Source organism: Lycium barbarum, chromosome 7, assembly GCF_019175385.1.
Source record: "Lycium barbarum isolate Lr01 chromosome 7, ASM1917538v2, whole genome shotgun sequence".
NCBI lineage: Eukaryota > Viridiplantae > Streptophyta > Magnoliopsida > Solanales > Solanaceae > Lycium > Lycium barbarum.
The window spans coordinates 107,549,670-107,571,255 of NC_083343.1; the positions used below are offsets into that span (position 1 = coordinate 107,549,670).

Here is a 21,586-nt window from a genome sequence, read left to right on the forward strand (position 1 = left end):
CCACATCCTGAAGGGTAATGGTAGCCTCACCGGTGCGGAGATGAAATGTGTGCGTCTCCGGTCGCCACCTCTCAATCAATGTCGTCACTAGCGACCTATCGTGCTGTACCCGACCAACTTCGACGCACCGGTAGATACCGTCCCGATGTAGTATATCCAGGACACGAGGATGTGGGGGGCGAGCAGCTAAGATCTCCCATGCTGAGTCCACTAACCGGGTACGGACCTAAGACTCAGGCTGCAGGTCGGATGTCCATATATGTTGCGACCTATGCTCGGGATGAAGACACAGTCTATGCTCGGGCTGAAGATACAGTAACTCTCGGTCGAAGGGCCCCGGATCAAGAGGGTGGTGATCCATCTGTTTTACGCATTTTAAATCAATCATTAACAAGTAGTATTAGTTATGTAATCTTTTATCAAAAATTTTATTAAGGATTGTGGTGACCCATCTGTTTTACGTATTTTAAATCAATCATTAACAAGTAATATTAGTTATGTAATCTTTTATCGAAAATTTTATTAAGGATTGTGGTGACTCATCTGTTTTACGTATTTTAAATAAATCATTAACAAGTAATATTAGTTATGTAATCTTTTATCGAAAATTATATTAAGGGTTTTCAATCCTAAGCTACGTGTTATGAATCCTAAACTAAGGGTTTTCAATCCTAAAATATAAAGATTAAAAATTAATAATTCAAATAATTAACAATTAGTTAGCATACAATTAGTATAAATAATTAATAAATAAACAATTAACTAACTAATCAAATAATTAACAAGTTGTTATCATATATTTAATAAATAAACAATTAAGTAACTAATCAAAAAAATAATAAATTATTATCGTATATTTAACAAATAAAAAATTAATTAACTAATGAAACAATTAAGAAATTATTAACAAATAAACAATTGGCTTAAAAGAAACTAAATAAATAATTAGCCAGTCTAACAATTGAAATAGCTAGTCTAACAATTAATAAATACTGAAGTCGCTAATCGAACAATTAACAAATACTAAATAAACAAGCAATAAATAATTAACTAATTAACAATAGATAAACAAATTAAAAAAAAAAATAGGGCAGTCACCACTACGGACTGCCCAAAAACGCACCAAATAAATGTGCAATCCACCACAGATCCCTCCCACCACACCTAAGGTAATAATATATTTAGCAATGTAATAAAAAATTTGTAGTAAAATACCTAGAATGAAGGTGTTTTTGAGTTTTCAAAATGAGCTCCGCGCTGCTCTATTCCAAAATCTAACCTTAGAAACTTGTTCTTACACTTCAATATACCAAGAATATTGAGTTTTGGATTGAAAAATAACATGAAAATAGCGTTTTGGGGGGTGGGGGACCGCTGAAAATGGCGTTAATGCCGGTGGGGTGAGATGGTCGGGTCTGTGGTGGGGAAGGAGGGGGCGACTTTATGTTGCCTCCTTCAAGCACGAAATTCGTGCGTGAAAGGCCCAAGTTGCATTTTTGCAGTTTGGTCCTTTCACACACTAATTTAGTGCGTGAAACCTACTAATATTTATTTTTTTTGTGCTAGTTTGGTTCAACTTTTTTTTTGTGCTACAAAAGTCGCGGATTCAGCCCGTTTGGCTCAGTTAATAAAGATTTGCACAAATAGGATTTTTTAGTGTTACCGTTTAGATTTTGAACGCGGTAAAATAATTGTGGGAAAATAGTTTTTCTACTAGAATCGGGAGTAAAATCTCGGTGGGTTGTTAGGAGACTTTCGTTAACATCAAGTTATGTTGATCATCAAAATTTTTGACCTAATCCTGGTGATCATCGTAACATGTTGTGTAAAAATTCACCAGCATGGTTGATGAGTTATGACATGTTGTAGTTTTGATGATTTGACAAACACGCCAAGGACCAGATCCTTGATCAGGTCCCCTAGGCACTGTACGAAACATGACATCTAAAAAGCTGTGTGCACTGTTCTGACTGGCAGAACTGTAGTAGCACAGGTGCAGCATGCTGCAGGTCAAACCTGTAGCTAAAGACCAATATGAAAAGATAAAGGGTCCTTATCCATGGTCACATGTTTCTCACATGTTTCCTAATACATACACAACATATTGCTAGGTTAAAGACTAACACTTGCAAATCTGAAAATTATATTTCTCTCAAGTGCAGCCGCCGCCCCTCTCAAGGTGCTCTCAAGAACAAAGCCTCAACAAGCCAAAGGTCTAGATCCTTGAACTGAAGATGCTTCAAGTCCTTAGGTTGTCGAGTCTTTGTTCCTTTGTTCTATAAATTGTAAACCTAATCTTCTCTTTAAGAAGCTATTTGTAGGTGCTTGAATTCTTAAGGGCTGCTTGTAGGAAGTTTATATTCACAAGCTTTTAAGTGGTACACTAGGCTAGAGTTAGTCTAGGTGTATTGTTTTGAATTCTCAGAAGTTTTTTGTGGGCTATTTACCTACTTAACCTTTGAGTGGTACACTTGTCTAGGGATAGGCAAGGTGTATTAGTTTGCTTGGCTAGAGGTAGTCAAGAGTTGCTTAGAATAGGGTTATTGTAAGGGTGAGGGATTAAGAGTTTGATTCCTAGGTTGCAATAGGTTGTAATCTGAATTTGCTCGATTTAGTGAAGTTGGAAATCCTACTGGGATAGGTCGTGATTTTTAATCCCTTGAGTAAACAATTTTCCAAGTAAAATTACTTGTCTTATTTACTTTCTGTCATTATCTGTGAAAACAGTTTAGGGACCTGGTCCCTTAGACTATTTTAGTAGACTCTCAGGTTGTGAACTATCAAAGTGTGAACCCATAGGTTCTATTAATTGGTATCAGAGTAGGTTCTTTCTAAAAGGGTAATACCTAGAAAGGATCTTTGTCATGGCTAGTTCGCCCAATATAGAGAAAGGTGAATCTATCACAAGACCACCAAGGTTCAATGGAGAATTCTATGAATGGTGGAAGGCAAAAATGCAGGATTTTATTTTGACCAAGGACCCTGACTTGTGGTACATTATTTGTGACAGCCCTCATGCTTCTGCCACGGATTGTGAGGCTGAAGAGAAGACAGATCCAAAATAAAGAAAGAACTCAGTGATGTTGACAAAGAAGCCGTACAAAAGGATCTCAAAGCCAAGAAAATCCTTATTCGTAGTCATGGGTCAGAAGAGTATAATTTTATTGCTGCTTGCAAAACAACAAAGGAAATCTGGGATGCTCTCAAGAATATCTATGAAGGATCTTGTAAAATAAAGCAACTCAGAATTGAGGCACTTACCACAAAGTATGATTTCTTCAAAATGAAGGAAAGTAAATATGTTCATGATATTTACACTAGATTCTCCTCCATCATTGAAGGACTTCATTCCCTTGATAAAGTTATTGAGGAGCATCTTTTGGTTCGCAAACTGCTGTGGGTGCTGCTAATTACATGGGAAGTGAAAGCTTGCACTATCCTTGAATCTATGGATTTGGAAGAACTGACACTCGATGAGCTAATCAATTACCTCAAGATTTATGATCTAAAAAGGAAACAATGAGAAAACAAGAAGCAAAAAAGGAAGAAGAAGAAGAAGAAGAAGAAAGAAGAAGAAATATGTCAAATCAGAAGAGAAAAGTGACTCAAGTGGAGATGAGTTTGAAATGATGCATATCACTGAAGGCTTGTCAAAGTTAGGAAGCAACAACAGAAATGTCGAAGAAGAAAGAAATAAGTACCAAGTCCCTGAGGACAAGCTCAACTAAAAAACGGAAGCTGACACCTGGGTCAAGGAAGCTTTGGCTATTTGGGAAGACTCCTCAGATGAATCTGAATATGGTAGGGATGCAAGGGAGACGTACATGATAAATACTGATAATGAAGCTTCAGGATATAACTCCAACTTTGCCCTTATAGCTAGATTAGAAGATGATAATGACAAGGAGGAAAACTGCATCTCTGGATCTGAAAACTGGCGTTGGACTCATAATGATTATGCTAGTCATTATGAGGATTTGAGTAAAGCAAAAGCTTAGTCTGCACAAAGAAATAGAGAGGATGTTGAAAGCAAACCAAGAAGACAGGGACCTGGTCCTCAAACAAAGAAAAGCTTGTTACCTGCATAGGCGAAGAGACATCTAGTTCATCCATTTTATCACTACTTGGGACCTAAGTTGGTTTGGTTTCCTAAGTTCTATAAGTAATTGGATGCAAGGGCTGGAGTGAGAAAGGAGCAGTCAACAACGTGTTGGTGAATGTGACTGCTCTGAGCGCAAAATTGAAGAGATAGTTAATCTTTTCTCACTCAAAGCCTTGAAAGGTGAGAGTGTGTCGAGTGGTAACATAAAGAGATAACACACTCTTTATGTGAGCAAAAGTCGTAAAGACACTCTCTCATGGTTTTGAATGTGTATGCCATGCTGAAGGGTTGAACTGCAAGTGTACTAAGTTGGGTTAGCTACGGAGAGTTCAATATGGCTAATCTTATCTTGTCAACAGATGGATACTTAGTCCTTATCAATGAGTTAAATGAGAAGGATACTAGTGCTGGAGGCGTGTCACTAGAATTGAATGTGTTAATTTTTCTCTGATCAATCAACTAATGAAGTAGGATCAGGTCCATATGATATCAAGTGCAAATGACAACAAGTGGTGTGCTGAAGATAAGACAAAGGTAATTTGTGTGTGCTCTGCCTCTAGAACTCTTCACACTCTCTTTTGGGAAAAGAAAAATAAGACTCATGAAGATATGTCAAGACACTGTTGATGATAGGTGGTATTTTCATTAGGCTTGTGCTTAATGAATGTGCGTTTGGGATCTTATTCCTAAGGACTCACTGTGAGTCGGTTAGTGCCAAAAGGTCCTAGCTGAATTGTCTAAAGATATCTGAGTGCAAATTCTTCTTTCTCAATGATTGTGAGAAAGACTTAAGAAGGGCACAACTCTAAGGGTATGAAGAACTGCTCCTTGGACATTTATATCTTAATAAAGTCCTCTGAAAAGGAATGAATAACACAAAAGTAGAGGAAGACAGAGCGTAAGGCTGAGATGATAACTCAAGCTGAGGATAGCAAATGAAGAAGGTACAGCTAAGTGTCCAAAGAATGCAAAAGAACCCAGTCCTCTCAGTATATAGGACCTGAGGTCCCTAATCTATTACTTCAGCTTGATAAGGTTCCTCATTTCTCAAGGCAAGCACTTTGAACATCAAAAGTTCCTCTTAAAGATGACTTAAGAGGAGAGAAGAGAGGGATGTCCAGCTCATGGACTAAAGCTCTGAACAAGGGATGACAAATAAAGAAAATCATCTTCTGTGTTTGCAAACTTGTAAACTATCAAAAGGGACCCTACTCCAGTGCAATCAAGGATTTTCACAAAGGTTTAGGAGGGACGATGTTAAAATCGCTGAAGTGTCAAGTAAGTCTTTGTTGTATCCAAAGGCTAGAAACCACTACCCTTGCGCTATGTGCTGAGTTGCATACTAAAATTTAACTAAGTTCAAATAAAAAGGGTCTTCTTTAAAGATATCTAAAAAGGGAAAACTGTGTCCTAAACTATCGAAGAACCTGGTCCCCACTCCTTGTCTAGAGACAACTTAAGCTGGTTGGATATGCTCAAGTCCCTTGAACTGGGTTCTCTATGAATTTTAAACAAACATACACTCATGGAGTGGAGTTGAATATGCAATCAGTGATGTCTTCTAAATCCTTGAAACGATGTTTGAGCTACATAGATTGAGTCAGTTGAAGTTGTGGGTGTTTCAAATTATCTAACTGCTCCTTAATGAATAGCTATGTTGAGAAAAGAGGTACAATGCATGAAGTGTTTTTTGGAGATATCTAACTTATTCTTATACCGTTACAGGTATGCTCACGTGGCAATTTCAGGACAACCTAACATTGGAGACATTACACTCTTCAGAGTTTTTGCCTAAGTTGTCTTCATAAAGGTCAAGGGATCAGGTCCCTATGACTCAAGTTAGTAGTCCTTTCAAGCATTTACATACTTTGTAATTTTGCCTAAGTTTTATGTCATCATTAGTTCTCGCTTCTTTTTAAGCCCAAACGTTTCTTTTTCTCTGAACCGGCCAGGTTGTAAAAGTAATTTTTTATCATACTAATAGAAATCGGTTCCTTCTCCTCTCATAAGCCAATTTACACTCTTCTTTCTTCTCTCTCACATAAATCTCTCAACCCTTACACTCCATCAAATCCCACTCTCCTCTCCATGTTTTTGCTCAAAATAGACCATGTTGAACCTTAAGTCCTCATCTTCTGTTGGAACAGAAATCAAACCCACTCTCTCACCTTCCAAAGAACCCACTCTAACAGACCTACTATCATCCTCTCTTTCTCAAAAATGTCACATTTCTACTATCTAAATAACCAATGTGTCTTCACCTAAACCAACTGTTCATGGTCCCTCTAAAACTCAAGAGTAACAAAAATCAAAAGTTTTTATCTCTAAATATACAAAACCCTCTTTGTCTAACAACCCCAACTCTGACATCATTGCCAAAACCATCACTACCTCCCAACTCTTTGGTCTTACGGAAGAAATAGTTGATAATGATGATGGGATAGAGGTGTCAAGTCAAAACAAAGGTGCTGAAGTCTATAGGTTAGAAGAATTGATGCATGAGACTGAGGAAAGGGTTTTAGAAGAACAACCTCAAAAATCAGGAAATTCCAATCCCTTAGCCATTACAGAAGAAGTAGAAAGTACCGTAAATGTTGATACTGTGATTGGTAGTTGTGAAAAAAAGGTGAAGTTGTCTGTAAGGGATGTTATCTTGGACACCGAGGTTGAAATAGGAAGGGTCGTGTTAGGTGATGCAACAAATAAAAGTGAGTTAGTGGAAAAATCTAGTAAAAGTACAGAAGATGTTGCAGTCAATGTGGATAGTGATACTGCTAAAGTGAGAAGTGAAGATGTGAATGTTTGTCTAGATAATGCTGGTGATAACCCCGATGACATTTTACGAAGTATTATAAGTGATATTGTTGAGAAAGAAGTGATTGAAGGGGAATCTGGGAAAGTAAGTATGGAAGCACAGGAGAAATCTGGAGATATTGAGAAAAAGTTGGTAGAAAATGAAGTGGAACAGAGGAACGGTGGTGAAACAGAGTATGTGAGTAAGGGACCTGGTCCCGAGGAAGACTGTTTGGATCTTATACCCCTGTCCTCCATTGTTGTACCTCTGGAAGGATGCCCAGAAAGAGAACCTGGTACCTCAAAACTATCTGGGAAGGGAAATACTACCAAAAGTAAACATATTGCTAAAAAGAAAATCTTCTCATAGCCTAGCAAGAAACCTTTCACTATCAAACTCAGAACTCAAGCATAACCTGACTCTACTCTTAAGACTGATAAAGAGAAGAGTCCAAAGAATAGAATAAAATTGGTGAAAATGGCTAAATTAAGTAGGTCAAGAGACAAAGAATCGGTGGTGAATGTGGTTGAGACTCAGGAAAAGGAAGAAGAGGAGTCTCCCCTGAAAAGAAAAAGCTCTTAAAGGAAGGTGGAATTGCGAACTGAGAAAGATACTGCTAAATTGAACAAGTCTCAGAAAATCTCTAAATCTCCTAAGAAAGGGATGGGCGTTAAAATTAAGGATACAGGTCCATCCAAAAGGAGAAAGGTGGAAATCAGCAAAGGACCTGTTCCTTCAAAACAGGGATTACTTAGGAAAAATGATGAGATTTTGAGAATCAAGAATCTGAAAGGACAAAAGGTGCTACTTGGAAGAGTGCATGATCCTGAAGTAGTTGGACATCAGGGATTGAATGAATTGATGGAAATCTTAAAAGCTCAACAATGGCACCATCTATTTACAGGGCCTGCTTTTGCCTATGAGAAAGAGGTAGCAAATTTCTTTGTAAATCTGCAGTACACTGATAACTATACCTTAGTGTGCAAAGTTGGAAAAGTCGATTTCACTTTGGATAAAACTCAGTTGGGAGAGATTCTAGGTGTCCCAATTGAGGGAAATGAAAAGGCTGGGAAATGACAAAAATATAAGCCTCAGATGATTTCAAAAGTTTCATAGTAAAGATTAGAGAGCAAGTGACCACCGATACTCTGTACAAGAAGCAAATGAAGCCACAATATCAGCTTCTTTTTGAGTTGGTCAGCAATATGGTACTGCCTAGAGCTGAGAAAAGGTGTATTGCATCTAAGAGGGATCTGGTCCTGATGGAGGTTTTGGATGAAGGACACTTAGTCAGTCTACCCTCCATCATGATTGAGAACATGATGAAAGTCGTGAATACAAAAGATGGCAAGCATGGTCTACCTTATGGTTTTCCTCCTGACAAAAGTTTTTTATCACTTTAAGGTTGCTACTGGGAAAGCCACTAAAGGGATAAAGAAACAGATGTTCTCTTTAAGCACATCTGAGGAATGTGGTATTGTGCAAAAGAAAGGGGGAATAGGGAGCACCTCTACTATTTCGAGTCTCCTTGAGGCAAATGAGAAAATGTTAGTTGAAATAGAGAGGTTGCAGGTTGAAAATGCCTTGTCGAAAGCAGAACATGCTAAGTTGAAGGCTGGAGGACCTAGTCCTAGAGAGATACAGACAGCAGAGGTTTCTAAGTTACGGGATGAAAATGTAAATCTGCAGCAAAAAGTTGAAAAACTTCAGGAGCAGATCTTGGAAAATCACAGAGCTGTAAATGCCAGGATGTACATGATGCTCAAAGCTCTCAATCCAATCAAACTGGCAAACCCATAATCCCTCTCCTTCGATCCTTTTGGACCCCTCATTTTGTTTTTTTTTTCTCTTGCTTAAAACTGGTCCTAGTCTTGTAAAATCTCTTTTTGGCCTGTAACGATATCCATTATGGCAACTTTATTTTGTATATTTATGCTTAAACTGACTGCTAAATCTCAATGTCAATTACACTGTCTTGTGCATATGCTTTCTCCTTCATATTGTTCTGGTTGTTTTTGTTACTGCTCACTCTAAGTTGCCCAATTGGCCTGAATTGATGTCTTTGAACTTCTTTAGGCTTGTGCTTATCTTATATCTCTTTTGGATGATGCTAAAAGGTGGAAATGGTGAAACAAATTGAAGTTCCATTACTTTGCTTAACTAACTAGGCGTTTCCTGATTCTTGATTGCTAGTTAAACATATGCACAATGAGTGTAGATGCCAAAAGAACTTGGTTTGATATGGCACTTGTTGTTAAAGGCCATGTTCTTAGGGGGATGTCCTAAATGAACTTGATATGTTTGGTTGAATATTACACAGTTGTGGAAGGTTCAAACATGAAGACTGAAAGTCTAGTTCGCAGGGGGAACCTGGTCTCACATATACAACTGAAAAATCGCATCTTTCACCACGCTGGAATGAACTTGATATGGTTGGCTGAATATTGCATTGTTGTGAAAGGTTTAAGCATGAAGACTGAGAGTCTAGTCCGCAGGGGGAACCTGGTCTCACAGGTACAGCTGAAAAATCACATTTTTCACCATGGTGGAGTTTTCTATGAAGAGGAACTCGGTTCTCAGGGGAAACATCAATTACAAGTTTATCGTCATCAAAAAGAGGGAAATTGATGAGTTGTGACATGTTGTAGTTTTGATGATTTTACAAACACGCCAGGACTAGGTCCTTGATCAGGTCCCCTGGGCACTGTACGAAACATGACAGCTGGAATTGCAGTAGCACAGGTGCAGCATGTTGGAGTTCAAACCTGTAGCTAAAGACCAATATGAAAAGATGAAGGGTCCCTATCCATGGTCAAATGTCTCTCACATGCTCCCTAATACATATACAACATATTGCTAGGTTAAAGACTAACACTTGCAAATCTGAAAATTATATTTCTCTTAAGTACAGCCGCCACCCCTCCCAAGGTGCTCTCAAGAACAAAGCCTCAACAAGTCACAGGACCAGATCCCTGAACTGAAGATGCTTCAAGTCCTTAGGTTGTCGAGTCTTTGTTCTTTTGTTCTATAAATTGTAAACATACTCTTCTCATTAAGAAGTTGTTTGTAGGTGCTTGAATTCTCAAGGGCTGCTTGTAGGAAGTTTATCTTCACAAGCTTTTAAGTGGTACACTAGGCTAGAGTTAGTCTAGGTGTATTGATTTGAATTCTCAGAAGTTGTTTGTGGGCTGTTTACCTACTTAACCTTTGAGTGGTACACTTGTCTAGGGATAGGCAAGGTGTATCAGTTTTCTTGGCTAGAGGTAGTCAAGAGTTGCTTCGAATAGGGTTATTGTAAGGGTGAGGGATTAAGTGTTTAATTCCTAGGTTGCAATAGGTTGTAATCTGAAGTTGCTCGGTTTAGTGAAGTTGGAAATCCTACTGGGGTAGGTCGTGATTTTTAATCCCTTGAGTAAGCAATTTTCCACGTAAAATTACTTGCCTTATTTACTTTCTATCATTATCTGTGAAAACAGTTTAGGGACCTGGTCCCTTAGACTGTTTTAGTAGACTCTCAAGTTGTGAACTATCAAAGTGTGAACCCATAGGTTCTATCAACGGCATGTTACGATAATCACTAGATCTTAACCACAAATCTTGATGGTTTGCTTGAATTTTTTTAGCATTATAGTAGGAGAGATTCTGGTGCATGTATATGTTTGCACAATTTTTTTAGTGCGATAAAAAATTAAATGATTAGAAATAGGGAAAATTAAAGAAAATATGCAACAACTGAAAAATATTTATTAGCGACTACCTAGCCATCCTATTTGAAAGTTCTTTTTTGAGTGAGTATAGTTGAAATTTATTGAAAACACCTGAACGGAACTATATGCAAAATTTTAGGAAGATTAGAAATGTATTAATTTGGACTCAAATTCAGATGTGAAATCTGTTACATCTCGGGAATTTCGAGTTGTTGCGCTGTAAATAGACTAGCGCAAGGTTAAGGTAAACATAAAGTCCTTATGAGGTTAAGGGGTGATGTGGCGTGATTTTACGCCACAATCGATGCTTTTTGACTCTAAGTTTTACTTGTTTTTAAGCAAGCCTATGTGATTTTACGTGGTTTTTAGTATTTTTCAGGTAAAGGAACAGATTCGGAACAATCACAGTTGAAGGCAGAACCAGGTCGTAAATTGAAGTTTACGGCCCGTAATCTACAATACGGGTCATATTCCATGGTCGTGTTAAAGGATTCTAGAAACAGAAAGTCTAGCTGAGAAGATGGTGATTTATGAGCTGAGTTTACGGACCGTATTTCAGTTTACGGTCCGTATTCCATCTCGTATTTAGTCATTCAAGCATCTGGCAGAAAGTCTAAGATTAGCAAAGTGAAAGACGACCAAGCAGTTTACGGACCGTAAACCACTTTACGGTCCGTATTTTGGAAGGTTAAGTTGCACACAACTGAGAGAACGATGTGGGCGTAAACCATTTTTACGGTCCGTAAAGTGATTTACGGACCGTATTTCATCATGACGGGACTGAAGTGCAAAATCTGTAACTTATGTATTTTCAAAACTTATAAATAGTCATTGTAGGGTTTTAATAGATATCATTCATTATATTTTTGTCTCTTGACTTAGAATATTAAATTCTCTCTAGTTTTTGAAGATTCAAACATCAATTCAAGTATTACCAATTCCTTTTTCATTCCAAAGTAAGCAATTATGAATTCTTCAACTTCTTATTTCTTGTTCTTTGTCATGAGTAGCTAAATTCCCTTACTAGGGTTGTGAACCCAATGATGGGTGTTTGGTGATTGGGTTTGTGATTGATATACAAATAATGGATTATTAGGGTTTAATTATTCTTCATTCTTCATTCATAATTAATGGTTGCAAACATTGATTAAAGCCATAAACCCTAATTTATTTGGGAAAATAACTAGGGTTGGTAAGAATAATTAACAAGAACTCAAAGCTTTAAACTTTGTTTAATAAATTCACTTAGGAATAAGAAGAATTTACTTGGCATGATTAATCGTTCGTCATTATCACTTTCTTATATTTGGGAAAATCATAGAAAGATATAATCTTTATTTATTGGGAAATAGTAGAGATTCACATAGAGATTAAGTGCATTCATATAATGATCCATTATAAGTATATCAAGACCAATACCCATGATCATACACCCTATCTAGCGGGGACACAACCTTAGTTTCTTTTACCATAAATTTCCACCAAAGCAATATTTTAGCAATTAGTCATAGAAACAACCAACTTTTACACAAATTATCGGATTAAGACATTAGACCTAGAACCTAGCATCTACGATTTTAGTAACCTTTTCACACCATATTCCCTGTGGGATTCGACCCCAACCTCGTTGGGTTACTATATTTGACAACGTCCGCGTTATACCATTAATAGGTGTAATTTGAGCGTATCAAGGGGTGTATTTGATAGCTTTAAGTGCGTACTACAAGATTTTGAAGTCGCATGACTCGGTGGAACTAAATTCGTCGAAGGAAGTGAGATGTACGTTATGTTTGGGAAGGTTTCGCATCAATCGAGCTAATGTTTATTTAGAAATGTCTCGTGGAGGAGCTATAGGGCTCCTTAGATGGTTAATGAAGTGTTATATAAGTGCCAATAAGGTTCCGTAAGGATTGGAAGTCAAATGAATCAATGAGAGCCAGTTCGGAAAAAAATGGGTTGTATGACCACTTATATGGTCCGTATAATGGTCCGTATAACCATTACAGAGAGGGGTTATCCCATGGTGGGATTATATGACCATTTATATGGACCGTATAAAATTATACGGACCGTATAAATGGCCGTATAATCGGGTCGGGTCATTTTTTTCTCTTTTTATATATAGATGACCCTTGTTCTTATTTTTCATTTCCCACATTTTCCCCAAGTCTTGAAAGCTCTAGAACCTTCCCCCTATCATATTAAACCAAACCCAAATCAAGAGAATCAAGTGTGGGGAGACTCACTAGGGTTTGTAGAATTCAATATTTCCTTTGGTATTGAAGTTGGGGAACCATTCAAGTGAAATACATTAACCCAAAGTTCATCCTTATACGATAAAAGGTGAGTTTTACATCTATATCTATTTCATGTTATTAAGAGTATTTGGTTGTTGAATAACTTGGATGAGAGAAGAAAGTAGAAGATGAAGCTCAAATATGGATTTAGTGATATTTTTTATTAGTAAATTAACTTGAGTCATGATTCTTAGTATGCTATGAGTATAATCTTATTGAGGGGGTACTAATGATATTGAGGAAGCATTGTATGTAAGTGAATATGGTGTTGTGTTGGAGCTATTGTTATGAATGACCTTAAAAAGGAGTTTTGAGGATTGGATAATGTTTAACTTGAAAGAAGCCTCTTGATTATGATATTATGGATGTTGCTATTGATGTTCGAGAGTTGTCTATTATATGGAGAAAGTCAATGAGACAAAGGAAATGCTGCCCAAATTCTGTTAGCCCTTAGTTGCTTTAGTTTAAACTTAATCATGCTTTCAATGACCTAACCTTAGTACGAATCCTCTTGAATGTAGAGTCGCGAGCTTGGAAGGAGAACGTTCAGTCGTTAAGAAGACAAAAGGTATCTTAAGGCTAGTTCCTTTCTTTCAAAGGCATGATTCCTATGTTATGATTCTATCCATATTTCCCATAACCTCTTTATGCCCAAAAGTTAGAAGTTCATGATTCTTAAAAGCTTCTTATGATACCAAAGATGAGATGTTTTCTATGTTGAACATGATGATGATGATTTTAATGCTAGAAATTCCAAAGCTTATGGTTTTGAGGCTATTGTGAGGTTATTGAGTTATTTCATGAATTCCTTGATTTCATTCGTTGTTGTTGATCTCACCTTATGAATTGTTCCTTTGGGATGAGATATAGTGATGATGATTATTCCATAAGATAATCGGAGGTTACCGACCTTACGTCACTCCGATGGAATTGTAGCTTTTAATTGGGCTCTCATGTATGCTTATTTTTATGTATGATTACATCGGGCCTAATTGGCCGGGCAGACACCACTATGGTGGGCGTAGTGGGCGGCTTATGGATAATGGGCAGACACCACTAGTGGCGGGCATGATATGGTTACCCCGGACGCGGGAGGCCCAGACTCGGGCTAATGATGATTACACCGTACCCATATGGTCCGGTAGTTTATATATATATATGATGTTGTTTTAAAAGTAAAAGTTAGCATGCATGGCTTCGCCTTAAGTCTCTTTATCTCACGTTTCTTTATTTCTTTATTATGTTATTATTCATGCCTTACATACTCAGTACATTGTTCGTACTGACGTCCTTTCTTTGTGAACGTTGCGTTCATGCCCGCAGTTAGACAGAGAGAGGATCCAGATCCCTAGGAGCTTTATCAGCAGATATACAGGAGCACTCCACTACTCCGGAGTTGCAGTTTATTGGTATATTCTTTTTGAGTTTATATTTGGGCATGGCGGGATCCTGTCTTGTCCTTATGATTTTCAGTACTCTAGTTAGAGGCCTGTAGACATGTGTGGATAGTAGATATTTCATGACCTTATTAGTGTATATTCTGTATATCATTTTGTAGCCTTGCGGGCTTATTCATATATATGTTTGAGGTGGAATCGAAGAATGCTTCGCAACGAGTTTTATTGTTGAGAATGACATTTATTCAGGTTGAGTTATTTGATAATTAGAAAAGTGGTCCACCGAGATAGATTGGAAGAACTATGACAAGTGGTGCTCAGTAGGCTAGCTCCGGGTACCCGTCATGACCCTCTTGTTGGGTCGTGACAAAATCGACCTAGAAAACATCACTGCAATAATGTATATATCATGTATGTATATCGTGTATATTAATGTATATCACACAATGTTTTCATGAATATCACAATATTCCACAATTATGGGCTTCAAGGTCCGTTTTAAAGATCAGTGATTTCTCGATGGCGTTTCAAATATTGAAAGTTGCAGTAGCGTTAATGGTGGTGTGGCTGTGGTGGCAATACTATATGATTGAGGAAGCCAACAAGAAACTATTACACACATATTGAATGGGCACATAAATCTGTAGATTTTCAAATAAATAAAAGCCGGAGATTGCTATTTTAGAAAGGTACTATAAAGAATATAGGGTTCTCGGTCTTGGTACACATAGATAGTATAGCTTATGAAATATTCTAAGACTTGCATTTAGTAGCTTCCCATGTACCCAAGAAAAATTGTTTAATTTCCTTAACCAAATGACCCGTTAGGGGAAACCTAAGTTATTTCATGCCTAAAACAGACACTACATGATACATTGGAAATAAATAAAACAAATTTTAATCCTCTTTTATACTTTTTTTAAAAAAATTAAATTGCCCAATTGGGAATTTTATTTATTTAATTAAAAAATAAATTGTCCAAATACAAAAAAGGAAATAAAAACAAACAAATATAGATCTTGCCAAACAATAAATTTTATTGCCCTAAATTTACGTGTGTGTTTCTCTCTCTTCATTGGAGCTTCTTTCTCTAATTCTCCATCGCCGCCGATGCTACCATGATGATCTGAGCCGATCGTGTCAATCTCAGCTCCTATTTGGCCCGTATCTGATGTGCATCGCCGGTGAATGACTAGAATTCCATTATTGGATAGCAAAATCTTCAGGTAAGTGGACTCGATATGAAGTTCTTCATTTCTCTTTCTTATTTTCGAATTTCCAGCTGATTTCTGCCTTGTTGTTGCCATGCATGACTTGAATCCATGTTTGTTGAGCTTGGATCTCCACTAATTCCATATTTGTGTGATGGAATCAGCTTCTTCAATTTTCAGTCGAGCTAACTCTGAACTTCTCATGATGCTTCCACTTTTGCACAAACTTGTAAGTTGACTTTGTACCCCTAATTTTGGTCTTTTATTGCAATTTAGTCCTCTCTTGTGATCTTGGTGTTGAACGTATATATCACATGCACTGCTTGATTTTAATCTGTGTAAATTTGATGTTTGTCCATTTGAACGAGCACCATTTGATGCTAATAACACAAATAAAACATCCATGTCTATATTAAAATTGAAGCTAATATTGTGACTATATTTGCTATGTGTAAGTTGTCCTTGTTGTTTGTTGCTGAAACCTGCTTCTAAGTTAGAATGGACTCGTGTGTTCATTGCTTTTCCATGTCTATGTCTGTTTTTGTGTTGTTGTTGCCTTGTGATGCCTCCAGTACCTACAAACAATAGCAAACAATTAGAAAAAATATCCTTCACATTCTCCTCCCAAAGGATTTGAATGTAAGGATCTCCTATTCCCCAATCAACTTCTATTTCCACCATTAGCATCTCCTGATTCTCAAATAGAATATTTGACTCTTGTCACTATTCAGAATTCTTCTCATATTAATTTCCAAATCTTGAAAATTGTGGCAATGAAAAGATCCTTTATCCAAAGCATGATTGGCTAATGCATCTGCCAACTTATTTGCCTCCCTCAAAGTATGAGTGAAAAGTACATCCATATCATTACTTAGGTCTTTTACCTCATCCACCCAACTAGCAATATTTCAAGGTGGTTTCCAACCTTCAGCCAATATTTTCTGAACTAATTTTGAATCAGTCTGGATAATTATGTTGTGGAAACCATTTCCTTTGCAATACTTTGAACCTTCGTGAATTACATACACCTCTGCCTCTGTATTAGTATTATACTCTATGTCCTCGGCCTGTGCATGTATTAGATCTCCCTTAGCATGCCTTAAGCAAAATCCATAGGCACCCCTTCTAGGATTACCTCTTGATGCCCCATTAGTGTTACATACACACCACCCTAATTGAGGGAATTTCCAAAGTACTGTAGTTACCTTTAGCTTTGCCCTCCTCCTTTCCATTATTTGAATTAACTCACCCCATCTGTTAGGAATGTTCCTAATTGAGGGATTCCTCATCTGAACCAGCCTCTGAATTGTTGCAAACACCTGGTATATGACTTTGCGCCCAGTTCTTATTTGCCCATGTTTAATACCATTTCTTTTCTTATAATTCCCAAAGAATGATTGATGGAACTGCATAATATATTTGTTTCAACCTACTAGTCATTGGTGCTTGCCACCATTTCACAATTAGTTGTTGTAGTGATAATCCCTCTATATTAATACCTGCACCAGAATAACAATATGACCAAGTCCTTTTAGTTGTATAAGATGTGATGAATAGATGTTGTATTGCTTCTTCCTTAGGATTTGAACAACAATTACATCTAGATACTTCCACCATCTCCACAAGCTTTTGAAAGGCAAACCTTTCACCCACATGAATTTATATTTGTCCAAATCATGTCCCTTTAGCCTGACAAATTCCCATGCAGATCTTACTGAAAATTCACCTTTACTATCTAACAACCACCATGGTTTATCAGCTCCTTTTTCCATTTCGGGGGAGAGGGATTGGGCTTTAGAACATGCTGTGGTAGTTCAATGGAAATATGAATCTCAAACTTGAAAAAGAATGTTAGAGGCTAGAGACTTCATAGAACATCAAATTTGGTGGCAAATAAAGATGGGGGATTCATAGTTCTAGTTTGATAATTGGTCTGGATTAGGGGCATTATACTATGTAATACCGGAGGACATATATGATGATAGAATACAAAATGTTCATGAGTTTGTGGTTCAAAGGAATTGGAATAATGAAAGGTTGTCTGAAGTTTTAACAAAGGAGATAGTTGAACCACAGCATGTTCTTTTTTACACTACTTATTGCTTATGAAAGCACTCCATAGTGAAGGCTTAGTTCTGAAATTCCACCATAATTTACAAAACAAAGCAAGGGAAACATCATGAAGTGATCTAAAGCCCAATCCCCCTTCTATTGTTGGCACACAAAGTTGATTTCATGAAACCCAGTGTCTACTTTTACCACCAATAGTATTGCTCCAAAAAAATTGTGCAAACATCCTATGCATTTGTCTAATTACCCCAAGTGGTGGATTAACCATAGACAACATATGTACTGGCATGCTTTGTAAGACATGCTTAACAAGAATTTCCCTTCCACCAAAAGAAAATATTTTGCCTTTCTAACCCTGAAGCCTGTTCATAATCTTGATGAGCAAAGCATTGAAAAATTCCTTTTTCCTTCTGCAGTGATAAATAGGACACCCCAAATAAATAAAAGAAAAATCTTTTCTAGTTGTACCAGTTGCTATCTCCACTGTAATGCTAATGTCGCCTGGAGCATTTCTATGCATATAGACTGAACTCTTCTCCATATTGATCTTTTGCCTAGATGTCTTTTCATACTTCTTCAGGATTTCCATTAAAAGTTGTAAAGAAATAACGTTTGCTGATGTAAAAATGATCATATAATCAGCATAGGTAAGGTGGTTCACTTTTGGACTCCATTTGGGCATTCCAAATCCTTTAAACTGGGGTTTTTGATGCAAATAATCATTTTTATACAAAGTACCCGAAATAACTTTCTCCCAAAATAAAGACGAATTTAGTCACTGGATGCAACACTCTTTGTCTCTTTCTTCATTCATAGAGATTTTCATCGCGAACTCAAATCATCACAGGACCGATTGCTGCTGACTCAAATCATCACAGGACCGGTTGCATAACTCTTTTTGGTAATGACCAAATGATATTTGGCTGTAATTTCCCTATCAGTGTCATCGTTTAAATTTTAACCTCGATAAATAAAATTATGCAAAAATAGGCTTTTTACTAAAATCAGAATCAAAATCCTGGTGGGTCGTCAGGAGACTTACACAAAATCCTGGTGGGTCGTCTGGAGACTTGCATTAACAACAAGTTAAGGTGATCATCAAGATTTCTAGCCTATTTTCTGGTGATCACCATAACATGTTGTGTAATGATTCACCAGCACAACATGTTATGGTGATCACCAAGATTTTTAATACAGATCCTGATGGATTACTAGGATTTTTTTAGCATTAAAGGAGGAAGAGGAGGAGAAATTTTGGTGCGTGTATATATTTGCACAACCTTTCTTTATGGGTAAAAAAAATGAATCTTTTTCGTGATAAAAATTAGGGAAACTTTAAAAAATTGCAACAGTTCGAAGATATTTACAAGCGACTACCTAACAATCCTCTTTAAAAGTTAGTTTTTTGAGTGATTGTAGTTGGAATTCGTCGGATATACTTGAACAAAACTATATGCAATATTTTAGGAAGATTAGATGTGGACTGGATTGGAGCCAAAATTCAAATATGAAGTCCAACTGAAAAACATCGCTGCAATAATATATATCATGTGTGTATCGTGTATATTTATTGTATATCACACACCATTTTCAAGAATATCACATGTATGAGATACACAAATATGCAGGGGAAATATACAAGAGATGTACATGCGGGACACTTCAATATAGATGGGAATATATACTGCTCTTCAACTCTTTTGTCTTCGATGCACCAACTCAAAATTTTGACTCATAACCTTCAAACCAACACCAATTGAGCTTAAAATTTAATATAAGCTCCACACAAGTGTAATCAACAAGATATTTAAAACACCCTCATTTCACATTACGACACTTTCAAATTTTGATTTTTATATATGAAAGCTTCTAGCTCCACAATTACGTGTTTCAAGGTCTAATTCTTTCAAAATTGGTGACTTCATTGGGTTTCCGATGTTGTTTCAATTATTAAAAGCGACAATAGCGTTAATGATGGTGGCACTATTATATGGTTGAGGAATCCAACAAGGAAGCTACTATATACATATATTGGAGGCAAATAAATGTGCATATTTTCTAGCATATGAAAACCGAAAAAAGTTTTGCTAGTTTAGAAAGATACTGTCCAGATTCTTGGGCTTGGCACACAGAGACTGACATTTATTAGCCTCTAGTGTACCCAAAAAAGATGTTTTAGTTCCCTTACCCAAATGAGGGCAATTCGCAGGATTGCCCTTCCTTTGGGATGGTCTTTTAGTTTTTGCCCCTCAAAACGTTGGTATTTAATTTTTGCCCTTCGCGTTGCAATCCTGAGCTTCGCGTAGAAATTATGAGTTTCTAGGTTCGAACCCCCGCTCAGGCATAAATTAAAAAAAAATTCAAAAAGCAAGGCTTGGGTCGTGTGTATGCCGGACCCGGCATACACTTATTAAGGAATAACTAAAGTTATGCTGGACCCGACATAACGATAAGTTCCGCCTTATAAGGCAAAATTTATGCCTTAAGGAAAAGTTTCCGCCTTAGAGGCATACTTTTAGTTATGCCTTAACTAAAAGTTTGCCCCATAAGGCATAACTAAAAGTATGCCTCATAATGCGAAACTTTTCCTTAAGACATAACTAAAGGTTTGCCTTATAAGGCAAACTCTTTTAGTTATGCCTTAACTAAAAGTCTGCCTCATAAGGCATAACTAAACTATGTTTTAAGGAAAAGGTCTGCCTTATGGGCAGACTTTTAGTTAAGGCTTAACTAAAAGTTTGCCCATAAGGCATAAGTATGCCGGGTCTGGCATAACTTTAGTTATTCCTTAACAAGTGTATGCCGGGTCCGGCACTTGGCATACACGCGACTCAAGCCTTGCCTTGCGATTTTTTTTTTAGTTTATGCCTGAGCGGGGGTTCGAACCTAAAACCTCAGATATAAGGCCATTTTTCAAGCGAAGGCCAAAACTTAAAGACCACAAATATGAGGGGCAATATTTAAAGACCACCCCAAAAAAAGGACAATCTGTGCAATTTTTTGACCAAATGACCCGTTAGGGAAACCTAAGTTATTTCATGCCTTTTTAAGTTTTCATCATTGTGAAACTAATAGGGTATGAAGGGGAAAAAATTCACAAACGCTATTTTTGTATTTCTTATGTTTGGTTGGTAGTATAAATAATTTTCTAAAGAAACATTCATTGGAGACTACTTATAGAGTATATGCATTTGGTGGCCAATTTGCTCTTGCACAGAGTTGGTCTGCTGATAAGAAAATGGAGTTAGATTCGGCCAAGAGTAACCTTGAAAAATTTCTGCTTTACGAAGAATGATAGAGAATAAGCACCTTGAACCAGAGAGCCACTCGATAAAGGAAGTCGGCTTTGGGAAAAAATCATTCCTTTGCCGGGCGCTAGTCATAGTAAAAAAGGGCAAGTGGGCAAGTAGCGAGCAGTGTTAGGCTTTGTGGTCGTTAATGGGAACAAATGAAGAGGAGCACAACACCCTCCGTTTGCTAATGAACATAAAACAAAGCCAAAATAAAATGCATGACATCAGTATAGAATAGCACAAAACAAATTTCGTAGAAGCTTTATTTTTTTAAAATCTAAAAGAAACACTAGAGACCTTTATAAAATCGTTTTTTTCTATACAAATTGTTTTGTGGAAGGAATTCAACTGCTACTAATTGATATTTTTATTTGCGCATCAATGACAATAGATGCATTCATTATAATTTCACCATAGTTCTAGCTTTGCGGCAAACTCGCGTAAAATATATAGCTGATTTGCACTCTCCAGCTAGAATGAATACTATTTTGGCTGTTACATTCTCCGTTATAAGGCTATTGCCTAAATTAAATCATTTCCTATATTCGCTTCAACGCATGAATCCTATTTTGGTTGTTACGTTCTCCATTATAAGACTATATTGAATCATGTCCTCATAAGATCGCTTAAACACAACAATCTTGTACGGTAAGGATATTTGTATATTGAGTCCTTGCCATAGATTTTGAGCTTATCAAATAGTCTTCTTAATAGG

General features: G+C 37.0%; 1 long non-coding RNA gene across 3 annotated transcripts; it reads left to right on the forward strand.

The window, feature by feature from the left end:
- Positions 1 to 15,311: 15,311 nt before the first annotated feature.
- LOC132603717 (uncharacterized) lies at positions 15,312 to 19,468 on the forward strand. Of its 3 annotated transcripts, none has more exons than XR_009568497.1 (3): positions 15,312 to 15,523; positions 15,632 to 15,737; positions 19,207 to 19,468. It is a non-coding gene; the product is annotated as an uncharacterized LOC132603717 (long non-coding RNA). The 3 variants fall into 3 exon arrangements; XR_009568496.1 differs by having other exon boundaries at positions 15,318 to 15,523; positions 15,673 to 15,737; XR_009568495.1 differs by lacking the exon at positions 15,312 to 15,523 and having other exon boundaries at positions 15,530 to 15,737.
- Positions 19,469 to 21,586: the final 2,118 nt, after the last annotated feature.